This window comes from Metopolophium dirhodum, chromosome 5 (assembly GCF_019925205.1).
Source record: "Metopolophium dirhodum isolate CAU chromosome 5, ASM1992520v1, whole genome shotgun sequence".
Classification (NCBI taxonomy): Eukaryota; Metazoa; Arthropoda; class Insecta; order Hemiptera; family Aphididae; genus Metopolophium; species Metopolophium dirhodum.
In genome coordinates, this window is record NC_083564.1 from 13,132,305 (window position 1) to 13,152,451 (window position 20,147).

General features: G+C 28.8%; 1 protein-coding gene across 10 annotated transcripts in view; it reads right to left on the bottom strand.

Moving 5' to 3' along the window:
* The window catches only part of LOC132945932 (rho GTPase-activating protein 21-B), a 69,718-nt gene that overhangs the window by 40,523 nt on the left and 9,048 nt on the right, over positions 1-20,147 (bottom strand). The window contains exon 1 of one of the 10 annotated variants that reach the window (XM_061015765.1): positions 7,838-8,193. The exons of the other annotated variants lie outside the window; for them this stretch is intronic. The gene's annotated coding sequence lies outside the window, so the exon portion shown is untranslated. Of the gene's footprint in view, positions 1-7,837; positions 8,194-20,147 lie in introns of those variants that run through there. 10 annotated transcript variants of the gene reach the window in all.

Genomic DNA, 20,147 nt, shown 5'->3' on the forward strand with positions numbered 1-20,147 from the left:
GTCAAGGATCGGCATGTCAACTTTCTTGATTTTTAATTTTTAGAAATGTATTAACTGATATCACACCCAAGCGATATAACAATTTGAATTCAAAAAAATGTCGGTGTGAACAGGCTCACAAAAAATTTTCATTTTCATTTAGTGAGATAGATCTCCAAAACCGGAGGGCGGATTTCGTTGTTTGGGGTCTTGTTAGATTCACATTGGTTAGGAGAAGTGCAGTGAAGATTTTAAGAACTTTATCTTTAAAAGTTATTTTACTACATAAACATAAAAAAAAATTAAAACAAATTTTATCGGGTGCTTTTTGATGTTTTTCAGCTTTACAACTTTGTAGTGGATTAACGATTGGAGATAAAGTTCTGAAAATCTTCACTGCACTTCTCCTAGCCAATGTGAATCTAACAAGACCCCAAACAACAAAATCCGACATCCAGTTTCAGAAATCTACCTCACTAAATGAAAATCTAGCAAAAAATAACTTTTGTTTAATCTGTGAAAAATTAAATAATTTAAAAAAAAAAATTTAATTTCCACATTTAGTATCTATTTGATAATCCCTTTTTAATGAGTTATCAACCAACTCTCTAGCTATCATAGTTTAGAAGAAAAATGAAAAATAGAAATTTTGAGACTGTTCACGCAGACGTTTTTGTGGATTCAAGTGGTTATACCACTTGGGTTTGATATCAAATCTATCTCATTAATATTTTATATTAAAGCTAGCTAAATTACCAACCTATACTCATCATTACTAAGTTATATCTTTATTATTTTCCTATTTAATAAACTCTTGAAGTTTTAAAAATTCAGACTTTTTAATTAACCAGGAAAGTATGCTGTATAGTCGAGTAGTCGGTAATGATTTAATAAATATGTAATGATATTTTAAAATGTATTTATAATACTATTATAATATAGGTATATTAAGTATAATTCAGTGAACTAATTCAATATATTATTCATGTGATGAACTAATTGTAAAAAATATCGTATATATTATGTAATAATAATTATAATGATTTATCATATTATTATTCACTCATAGGTCAAACTTGAACCAAATTTAAAAAGCCTAGAATATCATGTCTTTTTGATGACTTTATAGATTGCCGTTAGATCCATATATTAGATTATCAAGCCTATATTTTACCTATTCCAATTTACAATTTTATGAATTTTTAGCAACAAAATAATTTTCAAATTATCAATGAAACACTTGAGTCTTAGAGGAACCTTGTTTGCATTACATTTTCAAGTTATTTAACGGAAATAAAACGTTATCAACATATAAGAACTAAAAAAAATTAAAAAATAGCAATATTTATATAAATATAGTTTAAAAATTAGCATAAGTATTTCGAAATTTTAATAGTAGGTATATGTATAGAAAATCATAATTTTAGTAATAGTTTAATGTTTCCCAATAACCTAATATTTTTTTTAATCACAACAAAATTACAAAAATTGTTACTTATAATGTTTGAATGTCCAATTTCGTTAATGTTAGAACTTGAACGCTAAAAAAAATATTTTACAGCAGGAAGAACAATTTTTTAGAATTTTTGTATTTAACATTTCAAGCCAAGGTATAGCTATAGGTAGGTATTAGAATATATTTTTAAATATAAAATAATTTTTAAATGTTCATGGTTTTGATAAATTTTGTTAAAAGTAATTTATAAACAAAAATGTTTATAAATTATATAAAAAGAGCAAAAATATTTTGAAAATTATATCATCAATTATCTAGAAAATAAATATAAATATAATACGTTGACTGATTTAGGTCTACGATTATTCATTTTTTTTATTACAATAATGTATAACCAAACAAAATTGATTATTTCGCAAACCAGGTTTGCGTAAATATTCAATTTTTTGATTTAATAAAACTAAGTAGAAACAAAACCAATACATTCATCGCTTTACTACCGGAATTCAAAACGTTTAAATCGTTTTAAAATACACATTAGTTAGGTATATTGGAAAAAATATCTTTAATTATAAAAATTTTAAACTTAGCTATTATTTTTCGGAAAGTAATAATCAGCTATATACACAAAAATAAACATTTTTAATTGTGTTTGTAAACGTACCATTATGCAAAATTAAATTTAATGTTTTATCTAGTTCATTTAACTTGCATTTTTGTGTTTATTATGCTTTTAACCAAAATGTATTTAAATAATACTGAGTATTTCAACAAAATTAACGTTAAAAGAGGTGCACTGGGAAAAAAAATGTATTCAATTTCATTATTGTTCGTTAATGATTCCACGTAAACCCGTGATTACCAAGTTCATCAATTTATCTTTTCCAAAAATGACTGCTCAAAATCAGTTGAATACAGATAGCGACAATGTGAAAAAAACTTTTATATTCGTTTGTACGACGATGGCGACTCGTATACATTTATTAGAACATTGCCGTAAAAATGTGAAATAATGATATCGTGCGTAGGCCTTAGTCCGGTGACAATATCATTAGAGAAGATCAATTATTTTCTAATTTGCGCTTCTCTTTTCAAACCCTCAACGCTGACTATACCGACCATGCTACTGACTCAGTTTAATAACTCATTAAGTCGTGTCCGAAAACAGTCACCACGGCCTGTAACCGTGTGATTTATGTGCAAATATCTGACTTCATGTTTTGTCGTTTAATATAACACATCGTCCGTGTTAAATGTGCATAATTATGACATGTACAAGACGTGGGATGTTAAAACATTATACCCATCGTATAATATAATATTATTATGTGATCTTTAATAATTCTATGGTAAACATATTATATGGTACCTATAATTATACTATAGGTACATAAATATTATATGTATTTTTCAAACAAAATTTTCTTGATATTCTGTCGTTGCCACTTTTTTATTATATACGTCATTTATTTTTCTCAACAATTCAGAGATAGGTAATATAAGTATATTATTTTTAAAAAATATAGGTGTATAATATCTTATTACAAAGCTATAACATTATTATAATACCTGGAATATAGTTAAAAATACGCGAAAGATTATATTATTGTATAAAAATGTGTAATATAGAGTTATTTAAGTTTTAAACAGTGACTTCATTTAACACTAAACTAGGATGAATAGAAAATAAAAATCAGCAATGCTCGCGAAATTTTCTAGTTGCAAGAACGCTGACCTGCCTAAAGAAGCATATAAGAAACTGGGTGGACTATTTCAAGGTTTTTATGTACTAAGTGTACATACAATACAAATATGATAATTTCATACCATATAATACGACTATTATTAATAGAATATCAATAAAGACAAATTAAATGAAATTTAAGGTCTCATATTAAATAATCATCTTCTTCTGTAATCTTCATATTATAATATGGCAATAAATATCCTACAAATATAATACCTAGTATCAATAAAAAATAAACACAAAATGTTTTTCAAATTTGTTGCTATTTTTTTAAACTCTAATATCAAACTAAACCTCACATTTTGATTTTATCAAATTTTGTTATATTGGACTTAGATTAAAAAGAAACAATGTAAGCATATATATCAACTACTTTCAGTATAAATTAAATATATTTATTTAATCTTAAATATACTAACGTAAACTGTCGAACAAGTTACCCGAGTTCTCATAACAAGTAGTTTAAAGATGCATGCTAGTTCTTTATTTTCAAGTAGAATAAGCGCGCTTAAAATTAATTTGATGAATTCACGAAAGTGTATAATATGTAGTTTAAGCATATTCAAATCTAATGCACACTACCATACGTAATGCTTGAGAGAGATAGAAATCGGTTTCAAACACTGCCCACGAAAATATTCATTCTAATCTAAATAATTTTGGATACGTCTAACGTCTTATATTATAGTAAAACGATGAAAAAATTATGTTGTTGAAAAAGATACTTAACATACGATAATTCAATTATCCATATTCATAATTACGCAAATTGCACACGTTGTTATACCTATATTACATTCTTAATGTTTATGAAAATAGACATGACATATGCTTCGAAATTAAGTTAGGTAGTTAAACAGATAAACCATTGTTCAAAGACTCAACGAATATTGTAAATAAAATAATTGTGATTTTCAAAACAAACAAAAAACTAATAATAATTTATTGACAATACTAAAATATTCTTTTAACAGAAAACAAATAACTAATAAGGATCTCAAATTTCACACGACGTTAAATGTTAAAATAATTTTCTTGAGTTCAATGGAACAAAACGTACATTTTGTTTTGTATACGTGATCCAAATCCATACTGGCTAATTTTGTTAAAAAGTCATTTTATGCTTAATATTCTTATTTCATAGAGCCTTATATATACTACCACGCGTCCACGCAGTCAAGCACGTTTTCGTTACGTTCTCAGACTTTTTCATACAAACATTTAAAAATCAATTAATATTTTTTAATACACCAGTATTCAGAACATTTACCTGGAAACAGTTCCAAGGGTCTTTGCTGAACAACTAAAACATGGAATTTTAATAATTAACTCGATTTCAAACAAATATACCCGGCGACATCCAACGAGTATTACATGCCATGTCACCTTTGACCAAAAAGCTCATCGCTTATTACGAATAAAAGTCATTACTGATATCGATTATTACGTGATTGTGGCACAAAACCATGTAACCCAATAGAAGGCTTCATGGAACTTAACGACACATCAACACAAAACTTAAAAAAAACAACAAATATCCGAAACATTAATAATATCTGTTTCAGTTTGGATAGGTAGATATACATATTATATATGTCTATATACAAACCAAGATACAAACCAGGCAACCCCTTCACAAACGTAATATTCTTATCGATTATAGTTAATGTTAGGCAAAAATCTCAATAATGCCCGGTCAGGTATTGACTTACATCAGTGATGACTGATTCGCTAGACATTCAAACACGGTTTTCGAATTAATTATTTTTTACACTAATTTCATTTGTAAATATGTGAAATACTATAAAATAATTAAATAGGTATAATTTTATGATTAATAAATTTCATTTTTAACCAAATTATGAACTAATCCGCTCAGAGTATCAGACATCTAAAAGGAATTGGCGCAGGGACTTAAGCTCCATGAAAGTTGGCTCAATGTAAAAAGTGCCAACAGTACGCGCATTCCCTACTATTTTCTAAATATTTTTTTATTACATTTACTATACTATATGGTATCAGGTATCTAGTACCAACGATAAAAATATCTTTGGAATAAAAAAAAATGTAGTATAATTTATAGTAAAATTATCGTCAAGTTAGACGGCTTATAATAATATGTAGTCTCACGTATATGATCCCACCATTTACACCAATCTATTAAGCAATCGATATTTTTGGATGCCAATATTATAAGATATATCAGGTTTCAACATGGATCTAATTACTGATAACTTGAATTCTTCTTCTATGGGTTGATGACCATGAACTTGGATTTTTATTCACTAGGTTAAAATCAATCTTTTTAACCGTAAAAAATTTAATTATTGATCAATATTTCTAAAATATAATTAACATAAAATTATAATTGAATAATTTTTTCGGTGTAATCCTTAAGCAAAAAAACGAAGTTCATTACAATTTCATTATTTTTTTTTAAATACATCTTTCAGAATCATACAGTCTGCATGAAAATATTCACAAGCGGTAGTAAAATACAAAACAAAATAATTAAATATACCTAGTAATTAGCTTACATTTTATAGAAAAACATGCGAATTGTATTTAGGCAGAAATATTGAATTCATAAAATACAGCCAAATTTTACTTCAATAATAAATACTTTAAATGCTATGTTATGTTTCATAAACATTTCTTCGTAACTTCCTGTACTGGGTATAACTTCAAAAAATAACACCTTCATCAAACTAAGTGACATATATATATATAAAAGAATGCGTTAATAAATTAATATTCAAGTCAAGTATAAATTATCAACACTATATATTTAGAGGTGAAACCATCCATATTTTATTAAATGCATGTACTTAATTAATATTCTATATTAGTATATTATATATAATCATTATGTTTATCACGGCATTGGCGTATAAATCGTCAACAACTCATTTCAAATTTGCAATAATGAGTTTTTGTTTTCTCAAAACATTTAGGTGAAAATCAAATATATTAGGCCCCATTTTACATATTTTAAATAAAATATATAGCATGAAATATACTATATAGGTGTACTATCTATATATCTAACGTCTCTTTTAAAAAATAAAAAAGAGAAGAAAAACAATTGCCATAAAAGTGACTGGCATAATATTTTAAATTATGTAGACTATATACTTTCTAGGTTAAAAAAAAACATTTTTGACAATACTTGTTCAATCAATACTAACTATACAAGCGTATGTTATATTATGTTCAAAAAAGAAATTTGGCTTTGTTTTACTTTTATATTTTCGATAATATCAGATCCATAAATAAACGGCTTGTTTAAATATACACAATAATAAAAATATAAAAAAAACCCGTCCAATATAATATATCATACATATTTTATTGCAGTCGTGTGCTGCACCACTTTCTACATGAGATTTTCAAATTAGATTTTAATATTTTATGGTTCAACAGCAATTGCCCCTTGACCAGCCGACGACGTGTAATAATTCTTATATGCAAAAAATGATATATATTATATGTTGTATATGTATGCGTCTGTATCCGGATCAGGTGTCTAAGAAACTACAGCTACCGAATCACATTCAGCGTGTGTAACATATATAACATAATATTATGCGCGGTAGACACTAGATATTAAACTCGTATATAAAAATTAATTTCACAAACATAATTTAGTACCCAACGGTTCAATGAATCGGGTTAACATATTTTAAAATGTATGTAATCCTTGTGCGGAGTTATTTAAAAATAAAAATATATACTATATTGTATTTTTTAATTATCCGACTACCTAACCCTTTTATTATTCATAAAAATTATTATTTAAACATTTTTAAGTTTTTCTTAAATTTTCTTTAATTGAATACAATAAAAAGCAGATGTGTGAGGTGGGACTTTCTTTATGTACAAGACGTGCGTGGTATGACATTCCGAGACAACACAGTGGTTTGTGTGTGTTCAGGGAGTATCATTTTATTAATCAGAAAACGACCGTCTTACTACACATCTAAATAGATATAATCGCCAATACAAAAATGATAAGGATTTTAACGAGAAAAACGAACAACATTTAAGTTACAAGCAAAATGCATTAGAAGGTTATTTATACACCTATGTCCTATATGATATACTTACAGAATTGTATCGGGGACTGTATGTTATAGCTTCTATATGACGAATATCGCAGATCACAAGAAACGATAAGTTTTGCACAAAAATTGAAACTATTGCAATTTATATACTTAAATACGGTATGTTATACTTGAGGAATGAGGGGACTTTGTATGAATAATTTGTATTGTTAAACAAACCTTTGGACACAACTATATAACGATAACATAATGGTCAAGCGAAATATTTACATACTTTTCCAAGTATTACCTATATTTCAAATACTAAAAGGACTGTTTTTTTCTTAGTAACGTCTATAATATTACATTAGGTACTAATAGTCTACTAGTCTACGTCCCTTTTATTATTCATACTTACAAATTATTCGTAATTCAAAAATTTCGTTATTGTGGTTGTTACACATTATTGCTACAAAGTAAAAATCAAATAACAACAATAATACAAAATTTACAATACCATAGTAAAAACTTAAATACATGAACATTTTATTTTGGAGGCCAAATGTTCGTAAAAAAAATTATCGGTTTTACAAGAATATATGAAAGACATACCTTGAAAATTGCAGTGTGACGTTATTATTTGTGCACTGTATTATACACCACCATTATATTATGAGCTGTGGCCATTAACTGACATTTAAATAACAGAGACTGGTGCCTTTGATTGAACGGAGGAAAAGACTCCAGAATAATACACCACAAAACGAGAATAACAAGTGCGATCGAGATTAAATTAAAAAACAACAGAGGAATAACAGTTACATACAACACGATCAATAGCGAAATATCAACCAAATAATGTTCGGACGGAAAGCACCGCAGAAAAGACAAAATGCGATATAATATATATCGACGACGACGACGACGACGCAACCGCGACGGGCGTTACGACTATGACGATAGCTCGCTGACTGATGATGAGCTCCTCGACACACGCAGTACGCACACACGGTTTCGCCTTTGCCTCCGCCGCCGTAAACCACTTCCACGAGCACACTCTATAATAATATATATAACACAACAATAATATACGGCCGCCTACACCGGCGCGACTCGGTAGTCGGTACATCGTCGTCGCTGTTGATGACAACGATGACAGTGGCCATTAACGCCCAACGATTTATAATACAAAAATTTATACACGGGTCGGGAGTCGGGAGCAGTTGTCCGAAAAACGACGAGTGCCCGGTCCGAAGTATAGTGGCGTCAAATGCATTGCTAACATACAATTTTCAAAAATTATAATATTTTAACATTTATTTTTTGTTTTTAGAGGGTATATTATTTGATGGTAATAATATTTTTTAATCTATATCGCGCCTAACAAGTCCGCAACCATTTCCACGGATGAGGTCAGCGAGGCCTATTATCTTCTTGAAGAATAAAAAAAATATACGAACCATAATTAATATAAAATAGCGTGTTACCATATTATAGTAATATAGTGTATTGAATGTCTTAGTAAAATAATTTGAAGTATAAATTGTGTAGGTATTAAATTGTAAATGTTTTTCGGACTACTGCCAGCCACCGTTAAAAATTAAAAAATATATTCGCAAAACCAGAATCGACCGATTAACACGTTAAGAAGGGCAGTTCAAAAAATGGAAGGGTGGGAATAAAACAAATCTTCTACTCCGGGAATAGATTTTAGCGCGGCCAAGTAGACTATAGTACGATGTCTGCGGTGACTATATTATGTTTTTCCGCTGGCGTACGGAGTTTTTAGAAACGAGACGCACCGATCACGGTCGACAATTTATACATTTTCACCGGCTCGTACTACTCCGTGATAACAACTGATTTCAAAACGTTATATGTAACCATCGCATGCATACTATATTATAATATATTGCTATATGTTATAACTTTAAAAAAATAATTTATCACTGTATTAAAGTAAGTACATATTATCTATTAATGGATATTGGATATCAAATATTGTTCTAAAAGCCAATATCTTAAAAATATTATATTATGATGATTCGCTAATTTACGGCTATTTTCTAAAATTAAATATAACATATTTTACCAATTGTGCATCAAGAATTAAGATAATTTATAAAATCAAAATATATTTGTGAAGATATCACAAAAGAAAAAAAAAGAAATGCGAATATTATTAAATATGTTAGACTTGGATATTATACAATAGTTTAATACTTTAATATGAAATTAAAAATCAAATCTCTCATTTTCCCGTGTTTTTTTTTTCACATTGCACATATTTACTATAGTTTTTGTTCACATCAAGTACAATATTAATAAAATGTTATATAATTGTACACAAATACACACAATATACATATTATGAACATGGATTTTATAGTTATTTCGTAATTTAATTAAACTTTGTTGAATTTATTTTCTTAAACAATTCTTGAAATAGGAATCCAAATTTGGTGGTAGTTTTTTCAATAATTGACTCAGTATTTAGATATTTACTGGATTAAAAACATAATATCTTAATACTAAATAAAAAACACTAATTTACTAAAAATATTAGTAATACGTAGTCATGTAGATAACAATATTTAAGTATAAATTATTAAACGACCACGCGCATGTGTTGTCTTCGTCTTACACACGTTCGACAGACAAAACGCGTTTACGCATTCTACGAGTATAATTAGCTCAATTTTGCTTCTAGAGTAAAAATACCTATTATAAAATTGAATTGGGACAATATTTATTAGGGCAAGTAGTTGCGTTTTTTCAGTTATACTCGATATAACGTTCATTATATCGTTTAGAAATAGCAAAAATTTCAATATTTTTAAAATACCTTTAACTTTATAAAATTTAAATTTAAAAAAACGCAGACTTGCCCTCAGAAATATTGTAAAAATTCAATTTTATAATAGGTATTTTTACTCTAGAACAAAAAATGAGCGAGTTATACTCAGACTGCATAAATACGTTTTGTCTATATCGTACATGTGTAAGACAGAGAAAACACACGCTGGTGACGTCCTCTTAATACAATTTATATACCTAAATTTACGATTGTATTAAACGTGAGTATTATAATATATACTTTTTTTAATGCTTCATTTATGTTAATCTTAGATGAAATCTAAAAATAATTTTAATTTATAATACAAATTACAAATTAAGGTTTAAAGGATAATATGTTATTTATGCTATTTCCGAGTTAAAAATTCACAGCGATTACACATATATTTTACTATAATATTTTATTTTTTATGTTTAGATAAATTAAATATTTTTAACGATAATAAAACTTATATGAAATGCAAATACATATTATAAAACTAGTAAGACATACTATGCTAATAGCTCACGAATGCATTACATATCAGATTACTTTATTTGATAAAAACGGTTTACAGCAGCACATATTATAATATAATATTATAAAATTAGTTAAATATGTTAATAGAAATTGTACACTTAAATTATTATTCAAACAATTTTTTTTTTTATAATAACTGATAAGTATAAATACCTTTTGTACTACAAAATTAGGTTAATTACTAGCTAAGATAAAAAAAATATGCAGTAAAATAGTCAGTAATAATAAAGTAGGCACAGTACATACTTATATTTTACCAGATTTTTTTCACACGATTTAATAATAATAGAGATAATAATAATCAATAATCGTTTTATGTTCCTTATTTCAAATACAATTATATAAATGATAGTCATCATGTTTTCAGTCTTTCAAAGTCTGTCAAAATAACAATACAATTATTATACTGCAGCCCAAATCAAGATAACTAACTAATTATTATTGATTAATCATTACACGTTGATGAAAGGTATCAAAATTACATACTTTATCTACAACAGGTCTAATAATAAGTTTTGAATGCTGATGCATATAATATATTATATTATATTGTTATAATATGTATAATTGTGTAACATCTAAAAGAATTTAATTTCTTATAAATAAAACTATACCAATACATTATTCACGTAAAGCAAAATATAAAATTATTTATTAGTTTAAGACTTCGAGAACTGAGGTCATTAGGCTGCGTAAGGTGGAGTAGGGTTAGTACGGTAAAGGCGGGTTTCCACTACATACGTGTACGTACTACGTGCATAAAAATAATTTTCTGTGATTGGTTTGTATACATGTTAATCTTTTGGTATACCAAAGTGTTCTACGTGTTTACCACAGGCTTGACCATGATACCATGAAGTTGCGGATCATTGGCGCAAAAGGGGGGGGGGGCTTGGGGGGACTTAGTCCTCCCAAATGTCGGTCAAGTCCCCACAGTTCAAAATCTAGTAATTAATACTAATTTTTATATTCTGTGGTACTAAGCAATATGGCCTATGGGGAGAGGGGCTTGAGTCCCCTCAAAAAATTTAGTCGATTTGCGCCTATGTTGCGGATCCAGTTGAACTTTTCACGTGTACACGGATCAATATTGATAACATCCTTATCCTTATATATATAAAAGAATAGGCCTTTTTTATGTTTCCATTTTGTGACGACGCTATTTAACTTTTTTCCAATTTTTTTCAAAGTTGTTCCAAATAATTTCCTGAGTGTCACCACGTCATTTCAAAATTTTGATTTTAAAGGGTTGAAATCAGTAAAAATTAATTAATTTGTAATTTGTGTATCTATATTCATTATTCATATATTATGACAATAACAGTCGGCCGATAACGGGAAATACAGTACAGCACAACGCGCGGCGGCCCGAGGGTTTCCAGCTACCTGCAACCTGGCCTTTTTTTTGTGTGTGCAGTTTATGAACAATCTATGATCTATCTATTACTATATCTATCCATCTATCTATCTCTATATATAAATTTGACTTGGACGCTCCATCACACGTAAACGGCTGCACCGATTTGGCTAATTCTTTTTTTGTTGTGTTCGTAATATTTTCAGGAGAAGGTTCTTAAGTAAGATCATTTTACAATATTTTTTCACAATATGAAATTATTATAATAATAATTACTTACCTACTATAATATAAACCAAGTTGATTAAAACAAAACTAATGTTTTATAATGCAACTAGACGAAAAAATACCGTAAACAGATCTAGTAATCTTTTAATTGATTATTAATTATATATTCTCTAGACTTAAACTCGCCATCCCCTATCACAAGCTATAATTTTTGGAAAGGAGAGTTAATTGTTCATTTTGATGTAATATTAATAATATATTGTATGTTTTATGTTGTTAAATAAATAATAATAATTAATGGTACTTCCGGTTGGAGAAAAATCCAACCAAGTTCTTGTAGAGTTAGGCGTCTAGCGTAGTTACAATCAATACACTACAGTCACCATAAAATATAAATTAAAACAATAAATCTCAAAAGGTTTCAATGTCAGCGAAACTGTAGTAATATAGGTACTATACGTTTGATAAAATAACATCTAATTGAAGTGAAGAGAGAGGCGAGTTTTGCATTTAAAACTGAATTGAATTGCCTAACCGGCTAAACGCCACCCAAGGCTCTTCAGCCTATACCGGCGGCGACGGAACGGACACAAATACATAACAACAACGTTTACACTGTATCAAATGTACAATAGTTGCATAGTGTATACTCGCATTGAGAATTGGGCATAGGCTTTGACATTGGAGATTCTTTCTCCCCCCCCCCCTCTCAAGGCATACACCAAAACATACCGTTCACGGGTCGGTTCGCGGGTGTAGTCAATTACGGTTAATCGAAGGGAATAATAGTAACCCATTCGCGGAGAAGGCTCGTGACCTGCCGGTGGAATTGTTACTAATTGAAGACGGTGTACAGTGGATATTTTATTTAGTATTATAAACTATAATAGTAGTTTAATAAAATACAATATTATATAGTAGTCTATGTGTTATGACGTACTGTACATCATGTACATTATGTTCCCGTATAATAAAGTAGCACACTGGCACGAATATTTTATATTTTTTTCTCCACCACTTCATCACAATTATCACGACCGCATGTCTGAATAACTAACGGCTAAGTATTAAGACAGCAATGAGATTTAGATAAACAAAAGTGGTTTTTAAACAAAGCAAAAGACATCGTGCTTATTCGTGCTATTATAATATGACGTCCGCGACTTAAGAAACCAAAACACTCGATACTCACTGCGATTGCTAGGCCCATAGAAGAAAAATGTTTAGGTGATGTCCAAAAAATAAATAAAATATTATTTTAAGCGAAAAACAGTTGAGGATACGATGCCGTCACAGGAAAGACTAAATACAACCGCACGACTGGGTGACTATTATTACGATGGTTTCAACTCGGGGAAAGGAGGATTAAAGGGAAAGAGAGAACGATACAGGATCAAAATAAAGGGGGCCAAGAAAACACACCAAGCTACTAGTTCGCGCTGATTTAACAAATGTGAAAAAACCCTTGTACAGTTGTCAGCTGTTCTTAAAAAAAGATTTATTCTAGAATATTGTTATCATTTATCGCTGAACTAAATACGTCACGTTATGCGTGTATTAATCAAAATATGATCCTTATAGAAAAGCGCCATATGCATTCCTAGTCATGAAAAAACATAATGAAATGTTATGTTATCTATGAAAATTGTATATATATGAGAATTATACATAATACGCATAACGCATTCCATGTATTTATAGTACAGTGATTAATAATCACCAGATAATATCTGGTTAATAAATATTATTATTGAAACATGTATTTGTTACACGTCAAATTGTTTTATTTAATATTCAAGATTTTAGAAGATACCTGTAAGAACTTTTAACCAAATTTAAAAATTGTTTATAATTTTAAGTATTACCAGCACTAGTATAATATTATATCTTGCATAATATGAAAGATATTGTTTTTTTTTCGTTTTAATAAATCTCCAAGATAATTAAATAAAATACTTATTTAGAAAGTAATCATTAAATAATAAATTCAAATTGTATAGCTTAAAATAGGTTATTTTATTAAGTCAACCAAGCTCAATTTAATTAGAGCGGATTATAAAAATTTGCCAAATATTCTGTACGTAGTCATAATCTCAAGGTATTTCGTTATTTTGGGAATTTATAGTATATTATACTATGACTTATGAGAATAAATATTTTTAGATATGTTGCAAGATACATTTTTATAAACATGTATTTAATTAAAAATAGTTATAAAAATAATATAGGTAGGTAGTTGTATTTTTATTATTTTTAAATAAAGCATTTAATAAAAAATATAAAACTATTACAATTCCTAGTTAAATTGTATATTTATATATTAGGATAAGGAAGTGCTTAAACAATAACTAACTAGGGGAACGGAGTAGCCGAGCGGACTAAGGCGTCGGTTTTGACGCGCACGGACGCCGGTTCAAAACCTCGGCTGCGGGCGGCATTTTTCTTCGGGCAAGTCACGGTGTCCGGAGAGAAGTCCTCCACCCGTGCATGGCAGATACCTAGGGGGGCCCACTTAAAATTTCTACCAAAACAAACACACACGAGTTCAAAACTTACAGTTCCCTCCCCACAGTTAAAAAGCCACCCAATGGCCTAAGTTGCCACGGGTTTATTAATAAATAAAAAAAAAATAACAAACTATTAATAAACGTTTTAACATATGAAAGTTAATAAACTAAAATAATAACTCATTGAATACGTTAATTAAAGTCACTTAAATTAACATAAACACTATACGCTGCAAGCAATATACATAATAATATAACATAATAGTATAATACTATCATATTTATTGGCTATTCGGCAAAATATATTTTTTGATAAAAAAATTAAATGTTACACAAAAATGTATTGGTAAAAATGTGTACATACTACATATAATTAGGTGCCTAAATAATTTCAATATATTTCCCGAATAAGATAATAACGTAATATAATTATACTATCGGGAGATCGATAAATTGATTGCGCTGCAACTCCATTTCAACTTCATACTAGTAAATTATATAAAATCTCTAAGCGCATAATAGTATATGCGATATAACATCGTATAATATAATAATATAGTCAGTAGGTATATTATAGCATAATATAGTTTATACGAAACTTGGAAGGACTTTGATAACTCAATTAAGGATAATGTTAGGTGAGCTATCCACTTTATAGTCCACTACAGTCTAGCCTGGAATAAAAGTAGGTATATCTTGTATACAGTTTACTAAGAAATAGACCCCGTTAGAGTCCGGCGCATTTAAAGCACCGGGTATATACTATGTAATTTTGTCCTCAAAAATGCACTTTACGAGAATAATAGATCCTGTAAAATTGACTAACTTTGATAATTTTTTGTTTTTAATTATTAGGGGTTAATATTGTATAGCCCCTCTGACATTAAACTCCGTTTCTCAAACTTAACACGTCTTTAAAAAATAGTAAACTTTAGTTTTATTAACAAATTATTTTGTACCACTATTTAAGATAAAATAAAAAATCAAAGTTCAATGCAGGCTGTAGAAAATATTTTTATTTCAGATAAACTTACAGTTATCAAAATCCAACAATTCTACGACACCTGAAGGTTTATCCTGTGACTTAATTTTTGTTTATATAATACACTACCTAATACCAAGACCTCTCTCCTAAATAGACAACGGACAGTAGATCGGTGAAAAATTATTATAATTAAGGTACTAAAATATAAAATATAATTTTCAAATTGTATAGAATAGCGAACAATGACTAGCATTGGCACAGGACCCCTTTAAGGGTTTGTTATTATATCATAAATACTATGGGAACGATTTTTACGTATAGGGACATACTACTGTACTATCTAATTAGTAATTAGTAGTAGGAATAGTATAATATACACTATACAGCATGCAGAAGGCACATTGGCGTCCGGTTTACCGCAGATAGGTCTTCTTCGACGTATCCCATCCGACGCGACAATAATGACGATATAAAGCGGCGGAAAGGGAAACCACTCAACCAGCGAGTTTTTTGCATGGCCTATAATAATTGTACGTTGTCGGTCAGCGACGGAATTACGTCACCGTCTACCTCACACCTGATATACACACGCATGCACGCACATAGAACATAATATGCACTATATGCACTCACTCATTACTACTACATTATAATATATGATAGTATACAATACGGTATGGCTTCTTTTTTCTATATTATGTATAACGTAGTAGCAATAATAATATATAGCAATGTATAAGACGTGCATGACACAAAACTGCGTTTCAAAATTTCTCGGAAATCATAAATTCATATGGTGACCATATATATATAGTTATATATTGTTATTATATTATCGACATTCAACGCGATCAACAGAATACGGATACGTACCTATACGAACACCTACCTATATTCGTATTATTCACGATTCGGGCAATCAGTTAAAGCAATGCCATACGATAAATAAATAAATAGTTAGAGCAATGAGAAAAACCGTTCTTCAAAATTTAAACAGGAGAAAATAATAACGGGGTACAAAATAATAAGGGCGAAAATACGTTACAGTCGTTATGGGGGAAAAACTATAGTGTACGTGACGAATACGAATACCTACACTCTATACATGCCATGTATGTTGAATGGTTCGTTGACTCGGCGGGGTACTCAACAATCAGAGTAGACGGGTGGTGGGAGGGGGGGAGGGGGGGTACATACCGGTTCGTAAATATTATAATATTCTCCCGCCTTTTAATCGTGTATATATTTAGTACATGAACACAATTCATAAATTATAAAATATACCCGGTATATAAGTATCAAAAATATAGTATTAAGCTTTATTTTCTGTGTGGCCTGCATATCATTCTATTCAATATTTTCGGATCTATTAAAACTTAGAGTTTGACATGCCTAGACTGGCTAGACTTACTGCAAGTCTGCGACAATCATCACAGATATGTTCGATGTAGCGCAAATCACAGTTGTAAAATCTGGACTAAAAGCCGCGATTCTACTAACAAATGTGTTCTCTAATTTTAATACCTAAGGTTTGGAAATATAATACAAGATTCCTCAAAGATTTTCATCCTGAAATAAAAAAATAGTTAAGCGTAAAACATATTTTTTTATGAGTGTTTGAAGTTCAAACTTCGACAAAATGTATAGAAATAACGAATATTTATAATTATTTAAAATTTTATAAGTTAATAAGACTTAAAAATATAATAAAATGTTCCTCACAAGTTATTTTCTAGCAATTTAAAAATTGTAAAAATAAATATGCACAATTTTTTTTAGATATTTCAAGTTAAATTTTTTTACGTAATTGATCGATATTAACAAAAAATAACGATTTTAGTTATTTTGCTGGAATTCAAAAAATGTTAACAGTATGGTGTCTATAACTGTTTGCCATTGCGTACATTATTGTTTTCTACGTACAATGAAATTTTCAAAATATTAAATGTTTTTTTACCATTTATTCTCCGAACCAGTAGTTCAGATTTACCATTCTATGGTAAGTCACATAGTCGGTTCTTGTACAACTTATAAGTTACCCAATAACAATAATCTATGATATAATATTATAATTATTATTATATTATATTACCTGTGCCATGTTTTTGAAAATAATTTAGTTCACTTTATATTGTATTTGTTTTTTAGTATCTACCAATGGTAAAATAAATTGTTATAATAGCAATATATATGACAAAATATACTCGATGAAAAAGGTTGATAGACAGTGTCTTCTCAGGATCACTTTTCGTATGCCATGATTTATCATTGAAATCAAATATTAACGCATTATAAAGACATTACACAATGACGAGGTACACTAGAAATACCTACTATATTATGATAAATATAATACAGCATAGTGATTTCCTCAGTTTATTTCAATTTCATATTCTGAATCTGAATATTTATCACAGTATTCGATTCATATCAATCGAGTTTAGAGTAATTACTCAATAATTAATTAGTATTTTAAGTTCAAATAAGCTGAGTAGCACAGGGGTTCGATAAAATAATTTTAACTAATAACCAAACGCGTTCAAAAATAATTATTATACATCGAAATACTACTCTTATTATGTATAGCCATATAGGATAGTCTCTCTGGGTTCAACCATATTGATCAAGGCGATTTGTGATTTCTTACTTTTTATTTTAGCAGACCGTTAAAAAGTACAAAGTATCCTACATCCAAATGGATTATATTCTCGTTTTTATAAAAGAAAATTAACAATAATAGTACATATATATATATATTATTAAAATACCAATAATTTTACCAATGTATAGGTAAATAATATAAGTATTATAGGCTATATAGCAATCGCTTATGATGCTCGTGGTACCTATTACTTATATATATATATATCAGCTCTCCCTATTTAAATTGAATAAAATATGCAATAAAAAAAAAATGAAAGTTCCTCACAACACTAGTCCGCGCGCATAAATTGAAATGGTCGCGTATAATTAGACGGGTCTTGAATAACGTACGTTAGTAGTGTAGTACGTACACTGGTGGCCAGAAATAAAACTAACTGTCCCCCCCCCCCTGCTAAATCGTACCGACCTTATAAATCATCTTGTTTCTTGGGAATAAAAAGTCATATAAATATTATACATAATAACAGAAAAAGATTGGATCCAAATGAGCATACGCAAACGAGCCAGAATTGGTGAATTGTACAGTGTACACGCACGCACTAATACGTAATATACCTAAAATAATATCCCGCTTCAAAATATTATGTCGAGAGGACACCAACCAGCATGTACAAACATGGCAAATTTGCGTTAAGAAGATTTAATTTTGTGTTGTTCGCTTTAATATTGGAGTTAATTGACCTATAATCAAATTTAAAGGTAAAACTATTACCGAGTGCATCGCGGCGACAGTAATTAATATTTTAATTTTGAAGCGAGTAATATGCTTTTAAAATTGTAATATTTTACATTGTTATAAATCACTTTAAAATTAAAAATCAATAAAAGCCTAAAAAAAAGTTCCCTAGATAATATTATTATTTTAAATTTGGTTATAAGTCAATTCTCTCTTATATTAAATCTAATCACACAAAGTTAGTTCTCCTGAACGCAAATTTGCAATGTCGTACGTTGTTTTTAGACAGGTGACAACATACTGGAGACTATATAGGGAATTATTTACGTTAAGTTAAAAAATGAACGAAAGTTTTATACAAATGGTGAAACTTATTACAAAATAATTTAAACATTTGTAAAAGAAAAGATTTTCTTTTAAAATTCACAAAATCATGAAATCTGATGTTTATTTATAATTTGTTATTAATGTTATATTACAGTATATACGGGAGTGATCAATTTAACGTAAGACACTCCACACTCTTTATTCAAGCGTCTAACGTTATGTTTTATCCCGTATGAACACAAGTTAAATAACAAAGTTTTTAGTTGTAAATAGTGATAAAAATATGCAAATTATAAAAAGATAAGTCATGAGTTCATGACATTGTACACCAACTCTCGTTTTCCTATTTACATATTTTATTTGTTTAAATTAATAATAAAATGTAATAAATAACTATTAATCTAAAACAAATAAAAATACTGTATGTAATAGATATGTAGAATTATGAACAAAGTGAATACCGGAAACAAGCAACAACACGGTTAAACTAGGTACTAATTTAAAATAAATAAAGATCAATGATAAGTGGTAACTAAAATCTTAATGAATATTTTAAATTAATTTACAATACAGCACGCAGAATTTACTATATTAAAGAACAGTACAATATATTAAATTATGTGTAGAGGGCCGAGAGAGTAAGGGAGGAATATGTGTTGGGTTTACATACAGTATTTTTGTTGAGGTAAGCGTAGAACATCAGCTCCGTATACTATATTGTCTAACCATTTTTACTTTAAATATCCCAACACATACTTTTTTTTATAAAATAGGATTTAAGCAAATTACACTTTTAAAATCA